Raw genomic sequence first — 8,995 nt, 5'->3', positions numbered from 1 at the left:
TAACCCTAACCCTTATCCTAACCCTCATCCCAACGATAACCCTCACAATAACCCAAACCCTAACAACCACCCTCACCCTAAAACTAACCCTAACCATAACATTAACCCTCACACTAACCCTAATCGTAACCATAACCCTAAAACTCAACCTAACCCTCACACTCACCCTAACAGTAACAATAACCCTATCCCTGACCCTCACCCTAACCCTACCCCTAACACTATATCTAACCCTAAACCTCACCCTCACCCTAACCATAATCCTAACCCAACCCTAAACCCCACCCTAACCCTAAACCTAACCCTCACCCGCACCATCTCACTCAACGTAACTCTAACCCTAACCCTAACAATAACACTAACCCTAACCCTAACCATCACCATAACCCTAATCCTCACCCCCACCCTCACCCCCACCCTCACCCTTAGCCTAACTGTAAACCTAAACCTAATCCTCACCCTAAACCTCACACTCAGCCTCACCCTAACCCTAACCCTCACCCTTACCTCAACCCTCACCCTCATCTTAACCCTTACCCTCAGTGTAAACCTCACCTTTACCCTTACCATCATCCTCACCCTAACCTCACCGAACACTAAACCTCATTCTAACCCTCACCCTAACAATAAACCTAACCATTACGCTAACCCTAACCTTCACCCTCAAACTCACCCTCAGTCTAACTGGAAGATTAAGCCAAAGCCTGACCCTAACATTTACCCTCACCCGAGCCCTCAACCTTACCCTAATCCTAACGATCACACTAACCCTAATCCTCACATCCATCATCACCCTCAGCCTAAGCCATAGCCTAACCCTAACCCTAATCCTCACCCCCACCCTCACTCTTAGCCTAACCATAAGCCTAAGCCTAATCCTCACCCTAAACCTCACACTCAGTCTCACCCTAACCCTAATCCTAAACCTAACCCTATACCTAAAGCTCAACCTAACCCTCACCCTCACACTTACCCTAACACTAACCCTAACCCTAAACCTCACCCTATCCCTTCCCCTAACCCTAACCCTACCCATAACCCTCACCTTCAGCCTCATGCTCACCGCAAACTTAACCCTAATCATAACACTAACAATAAACCTAACCGTAAGCCTAACCCAAACCCTAACTCTAATCCTCAACCCCACCCTCTCCCTCATCCTAAGCCTAAGCCTAACCATAACTCTAACCCTAAACCTAACCCTAAAACTAACCCTAATCCTCAGCCTTACCCTCATACTAACCCAAACCCTAACCCTAACCCTCACCCTAATTCTTTTTTTTTTTAATTGTATTTTATTTTATTTGAGAACATAATGTACAGGGGGGCTACAATTACATGGGCAGGATAATGCATACATTTCTTACCAAGCATTGCAGCCTCCTCCTTTGTTTACCCTTCACTTCCCTTCCCCGCCTCCCCCCTCCCCCCACCCAATTTTACCCCCCTCCCCCCACCCAATTGTACCCCCCTCTCCCCCCCACACCGACATTGTAAAGCTGTTTTTGACATGACATTTTGTACTTCTCATTGTTGCAACAGGTCCACCTGAATCCTTAAACGACTTGTTTGTCCCCATCTCCTCCACATGTTATACTGACATCAAATATAGTGAAAGCGGGGGTTACACTGTGGGGGAGGGACATACAAAGCAACAAAGAAATAATCTTATAAATGCGTTAGAAACACATGCATGAAAGAAACGAAAACATTAAAATACATATTTAAGGGTTCATTTTCCTAACATCACATTATCTGACCTTTTCCGCTTGACTCATACCTATACTAGATATTGCAAATAAGGGAAACCATGGGACCTATGCTTCTTTGGGCCTGGGTTACTTCACTTAATATAATTTTTTCCAAGCCTTTCCATTTCCTAACAAATGGGGAAATGTCATTCTTTCTGATGGAGGCATAGAATTCCATTGTGTATATATACCACATTTTCTTGATCCATTCATCTACTGAGGGGCATCTGGGTTGGTTCCATATCTTAGCTATGGTAAATAATGCTGCAATAAACATAGTTGTGCTGGTAGCTTTAGTGTGGTCTTGTTTGTAAACATTTGGGTAAATGCCCAAAAGTGGGATTGCTGGATCATAGGGGAGATCTATGTGAAGTCTTCTGAGGAACCTCCATACTGCTTTCCAAAGTGGTTGAACAAGTTTACATTCCCACCAACAATGAAGTAAGGTTCCTTTCTGTCCACATCCCCTCCATCATCTGTTGTTGTTAGAGTTCTTGATTTTTGCTGTTCTAACTGGAGTGAGGTGATATCTCAATGTTGTTTTGATTTGCATTCCTTTTATGGCTAGGGATGTTGAACATTTCTTCATGTGTCTATTGGCCATCCTTCTTTCTTCTTCAGAGAAGCTTCTCGTTAAGTCTTTCGCCCACTTATTTATTGGGCAGTTGATTCTTTGAGGATTTGTTGTTGGGTGGTTTAATTTTTTGAGTTCCAAGTATATTTTAGATATGAGACCCTTGTCCGTTGTATGGCTAGTAAAGATCTTCTCCCAATCGGTGGGCTTTCTATTGATCTTGCCAGCTATGTCATTTGCCCTGCAGAAGCTCTGCAATCTTATGCAATCCCATTTGTCCAACCTTTCTTTGATTTGTTGTGCTTCCGGGTCTCTATTCAGAAAATTTCGACCTGAGCCAAGGAGACCTAGGGTTTCTCCTATTCCATCCTGTAATGTTTTCAGAGTGTCTGCTTTGAGTTCAAGGTCTTTGATCCATTTGGAGTTGAATCTGGTACAGGGTGATATATAAGGATCTAGCTTTAGTTTTCTACATGTAGTTAACCAATTTTGCCAGCACCATTTACTGAAGAGGCTGTCTTTCTTCCATTCTATTGTTTTAGCTTCCTTATCGAAGATTAGATGGCTATAGGTCTGTAGGTTCATTTCTGGGTTTTCAATTCTATTCCATTGGTCCTGAGGTCTGTTCTTATGCCAATACCAAGCTGTTTTGATTACTATGGCTTTATAGTAGAGTTTGAAATTTGGTATTGATATTCCTCCAGCAGTGTTCTTTCCGTTGAGGAGCGTTTTTGCTATTCGGGGTCTTTTATTGTTCCATATGAATTTTTGGATTGCCTCCTCTATTTCCTTGAAGAATGAGGGTGGAATTTTGATAGGTATTGCGTTGAATTTGTAGATAGCCTTGGGAAGTATTGCCATTTTCACGATGTTAATCTTGCCAATCCAGGAGCATGGGAGTTTTTGCCATTTTTTAAGTTCTGTGTTGATTTCCTTTTTCAAGATTTTAAAGTTTTCATCATAGAGGTCCTTCACTTCTTTGGTTAAGTTAATTCCTAGGTATTTTATTTTTTGTGGGGCTATTACAAATGGAGTTGCTTTCCTAATTTCAGCCACACTTTTCTCGTTGTTGGCATATAGAAAAGCCATTGATTTTGGGGGGTTAATTTTATAACCTGCTACTTTGCCAAAGTTTTGAATCAGCTTGAGTAATTTGGGAGTGGAGTCTATGGGATTCTTTAAATACAAGATCATGTCATCTGCAAAGAGGGAGAGATTTATTTCTTCTTTCCCTATTTGGATCCCCTCTATGTCTGCATCTTGCCTTATTGCTGTAGCTAGGCATTCTAATACTAGATTGAAGAGAAGTGGAGAGAGTGGGCATCCTTGTCTTGTTCCTGAGTTAAGAGGAAATGGCTTTAGTTTTTCACCATTGAGTATAATGATGGCTGTAGGTTTGTCATATACAGCCTTTATTGTATTGAGGAATGTTCCATGGATTCCTAATTTTTCCAGAACCTTCATCATAAAGGGGTGTTGGATCTTGTCAAATGCTTTTTCTGCATCTATTGAGATAACCATGTGGTTCTTATTCTTGCTCCTGTTGATGTGATGAATAATATTAATTGATTTGCGTATATTGAACCAGCTTTGCATCCCTGAAATGAATCCTGTTTGATCATGGTGTATGATTTTTTGGATGAATTGTTGAAGTCGATTGGCCAAAATTTTGTTGAGAAGTTTTGCATCAATGTTCATCAAAGAAATGGGTCTATAGTTCTCTTTCTTTGATGAGTCCCTGCCTGGTTTTGGGATGAGGGTTATGATGGCTTCATAGAATGTGTTCGGTAGTGAGCTTTCTCTTTCAATTTCATTGAAGAGTTGGAGGAGTATTGGTGTGAGCCCTCACCCTAATTCTAAGCCTAACCCTAACCCTAAACTTCACACTCACCCTCACCCTAACCCTAATACTAAACCAAACCCTATCCCTGACCCTAGCCCATACCGTAACCCTAACCCTAGCCCTCACCCTTACCCTAATCCTAACCCTAAACCTCAATCTAAACTTCACACTAACCCGAACCCTAACCCGATCCCTAACCCTCACCCTCATGCTCGGCCTAAGCCCAAGCCTAAGCCTAAACCTAAACCTAACCCTAACCCTCACCCTAACACTAACACTAGCACTAAACCTATCTCTAACCCTAAATCTCACTCTCACCCTAACCTTAAATCTAATCCTAAGACTAAAACTAAACCTCATCCTAACCCTAACCCTAACCCTAACCCTAACACTAACACTAACCATAACCCTAACCCTAACCCTAACAATAACCCTAACCCTAACCCTCACACTCACCCTAACCATAACTCTCACCATAAACCTAACCCTAACCCTAACACTTACCCTCACCGTAACATAAACCCTAACGCTAACACCAATGCTCACACTAACCCTAAGCATCACCCTAACCATAAACCTCATCCTAACACTAACCCTAACTCTCAAGCTCACCCTAAACCTCACACTAACCCTAACACTAATCCTCAATCTAACCCTCACCCTCATTCTAACCCTAACACTAACCCTCACCCTAACCCTAACCCTCACCATTACTGTAACCCTCACCCTCAGCCTAACCCTCAAATTTACCCTTACTTTCAACCGCACCCTAACCCTAAACTTGACCCTAACCCTCACCCTAAACCTAACTCTACCCCTAAACCTCACCCTCACCTTAACCCTAACCCTAACCCTAACACTAAACTTCACCCTAAACCTAACCCTAACTCTCACACTCACACTCACCGTAACCGTATCCTTAACCCTAACCCTAACAATAACCCTAACAATAACCCTAACCTTAACCCTCACCATAACCATAACCCTCACCCTAAACATAACCCTCACCCTAACACTTACCCTCACCCTAACACTGACCCTAACCTGAACACTAACCCTCACACTAACGCTAACCCTCAACCTAATCCTAAACCTCACCATAACCCTAACCCTAACCCTAACACTCACCCTCACCCTAGCCCTCAACATAATCCTAATTTTAACCCTCACCTTCACCCTAACCCTAACCCACATCCTCACCCTAAACCTCACACTAACAGTAACCCTAATCCTCAATCTAACACTCACCCTGAACCTAACCCTATCCCTTACCCTAACCCTAAACCTAACCCTAACCTTCACCCTAACACTCAACCTCAGCCTAAACCTCACCTTTACCCTTACCATCATACTCACCATAACCCTCACCCTAACCCTAACCCTCACCCTCACCGTAAATCTAACCCTCAACCTAACCCTCACCCTAACCCTAACTCTAACCCTAAACCTTAATCTAACCCTAAAGCTCACCCTCAACCTAGCCCTCACCCTATTCCTAATCTTCATTCTTAACCTCACCCTAACCCTAACCTTAACCCTTTCCCTAACCATAATCCTAACCCTAAGCCTCAAACTTACCCTAAAACTCAAGCTCACCATAAACCTAACCCTAACCCTCACCCTAACCCTAAATTTACCCGAACCCTAACTCTCACAGTAAACCTAACCCAAACCCTCACTCTCAACCTCACCCTCAGCCTAACCCTAAGCCTAACAGTAACCCTAACCATCACACTCACCCTAACCCTTATGCTAATCCTAATCCTAACCTTTAGCCTAACCCTCACCCTCAACCTAACCCTCACCTAACCCTAACTCTAACACTAACCCTAACCCTAACCCTCAATTTCAGTCTAACCCAAACCATAACTCTAACCGTAAACCTCACCCTCACGCTAACCCGAACCCTAACCCTAACCCTAAACCTCACCCTAACGTTAACCCTGAACCTCAAACTCAAATTAGCCCTCAAACTAACCCTAATCCTATCCCTAACCCTCATCCTAACCCTCACCCTAACACTAACCTTAACCTTCACCTCACACTAACCCTAATCCTAACACTAACCCTCAACCTAACCCTAACCCTCACCGTCACCGTAACCCTTACCCTAACCCTCAACCTAACCCTAAATTGAACCCGAACCCTAACTCTCACCCCAACCCTAACCCTAACCCTCACCCTAAGCCTAACCTTCACCCTTACCGTAACCCTCATGCTCAGCCTAACACTCAACTTTAACCTTACCGATACCCTCACCCTAACACTATCCCAACACTAAACCTAACCCTAAACCTCAACCTAACCCTAACCCTCAACCTCACCCTGAACCTCACAATAACTCTAACCCTAACCCTAACAATAACACTTACCCTAACCCTAATCCTAACCCTAACCATCACCATAACCCTCACCCTGAGCCTCAACCTCAGCCTAACTGTAAGCCTAAGTCTAATCCTAACCCTAACCCTCACCGTAATCCTAACCCTAACCCTAAAACTAACCCTAAACCTAACCCTATCCCTCCCCCTAACCCTAACTCTAACCCTAACCCTAGACCTCACCCTTACCCTAATCCTAACCTTAAACCGCAAGTTAACTTTCACCATAACCTGAACCCTAACCCTCACCCTAACCCTCACCCTCACCCTCACCCTCACCATAACTCTAACCCTAACCCTAACAATAACTCTAACAATAACCCTAACCATAACCATAACCCTCAACCTCAGACTCACCCTCACAGCAAACTTAACCCTAACCATAACACTAACAATAACCCTAACACTAACCCTTACGCTAACCCTAATCCTCACACCCACCCTCACCCTCAGGCTAACCCTAAGCCTAACCCTAACCCTAACCCTCACCGTAACCCTAACCCTAACCCTAACCTAAAAACCTAACCCTAACCCTAACCCTAAACCTAACCCTAATCCTCAGCCCCACCCTCACCCTAACCCAAACCCTAACCCTAACCCTCCCCCTAACAATAACTCTAATTCTAAACCTCACCCTCACTCTAACCCTTACCCTAAACCTATCCCTAAACCGCACCCTAACCCTAACCCTCACCCTCAACCTCATCCTCACCATATCTCTAACCCTAACCCTAAGAATAACACTAACCCTAACCCTAACCATAACCCTTACCATAACCCTCAGCTTCAGCCTCATGATCACCTCATGTTCACTTAACCTTAAGCATAACACTAAAAATAAGCCTAACACTAAGCCTAACCCTACCCCTAACTCTAATCCTCAAACCCACCCTCACCCTCATCCTAACCCTAAGCCTAATCCTAACTCTAACCCTAAACCTCACCATAACCCTAATCCTAACCCTAAACCTAACACTAACCCTAACCCTAAACCTAACCCTAAACCTAACCCTAATCCTCAGCCTCACCCTCACACTAACCCAAACCCTAACCCTAACCCTCACCCTAACTCTAAGCCTAACCCTAATCCTAAACCTCACACTCACCCTCACCATAACCCTAATCCAAAAGAAAACCCTATCCCTAACCCTAGCCCTCACCCTAACCCTAACCCTAGCCCTCACACTTACCCTAATCCTAACCCTAAACCTCAATCTAACCTTCACTCTAACCCGAACCCTAATCTGAACCCTAAACCTCACCCTCACGCTCACCCTCACTGTAACTCTAACCCTAATCCTAACAATACCTCTAAACCTAACCCTAACCATAACCATAACCAAAACCCTCGCCCTCAGACTCACCCTCACAGCAAACTTAACCCTAACCATAACACTAAAAATAACCCTAACACTAACACTAACCCTAACCCTAATCCTCACACCCACTCTCACCCTCAGCCTAACCCTAAGCCTAACCCTAACCCTAACCCTCATAGTAACCCTAACCCTAACCCTATCTTAAAAACCTAACCCTAACCCTAACCCTAAACCTAACCCTAATCCTCACCCCCACCCTCACCCTAACCCAAACCCTAACCCTAACCCTCCCCCTAACAATAACTCTAATTCTAAACCTCACCCTCACCCTAACCCTTACTCTAAACCTATCCCGAAACCGCACCCTAAACCTAACCCTCACCCTCAACCTCATCCTCACCGTATCTCTAACCCTAACCCTAAGAATAACACTAACCCTAACCCTAACCATAAGCATAACCCTCACCTTCAGCGTCATGCTCACCGCAAACTTAACCCTAAGCATAACACAAACAATAAGCCTAACCCTATGCCTAACCCTAACCCTAACTCCAATCCTCAAACCCACCCTCACCCTCATCCTAACCCTAAGCCTAATCCTAACTCTAACCCTAACTCTCACCATAACCCTTACCCTAACCCCACACTAACCCTAACAATAAACGTAACCCTAAAAATAAGCCTAATCCTCAGCCTCACCCTCACACTAACCCAAAACCTAACCCTAACCCTCACCCTAATTCTAAGCCTAAACCTCACACTCACCCTCACCCTAACCCTAATCCTAAACCTAAACCTATCCCTAACCCTAGCCCTCACCCTAACCCTAACCCTAAAACTCAATCTAACCTTCACCCTAACCCGAACCCTAACCAGAACCCTACCACTCACCCTCATGCTCGGCCTAAGCCTAAGCCTAAGCCTAACCCTAACCCTCACCCTAACCATAACACTAGCACTAACCCTAACTCTAACCCTAAATCTCACCCTCACCCTAACCTTAACTCTAACCCAAACCCTAAAACTAAACTTCATTCTAACCGTAACTGTAACCCTAACCATAACCATAACCCTAACACTAACACTAACCCTAACAATAACCCTAAAACTCACACTCACCCTAAACA

Source organism: Dipodomys merriami, unplaced genomic scaffold, assembly GCF_024711535.1.
Source record: "Dipodomys merriami isolate MVZ:Mamm:240054 unplaced genomic scaffold, mDipMer1.0.p SCAF_115, whole genome shotgun sequence".
Lineage (NCBI taxonomy): Eukaryota > Metazoa > Chordata > Mammalia > Rodentia > Heteromyidae > Dipodomys > Dipodomys merriami.
Note: the sequence above shows the minus strand (reverse complement) of the source record.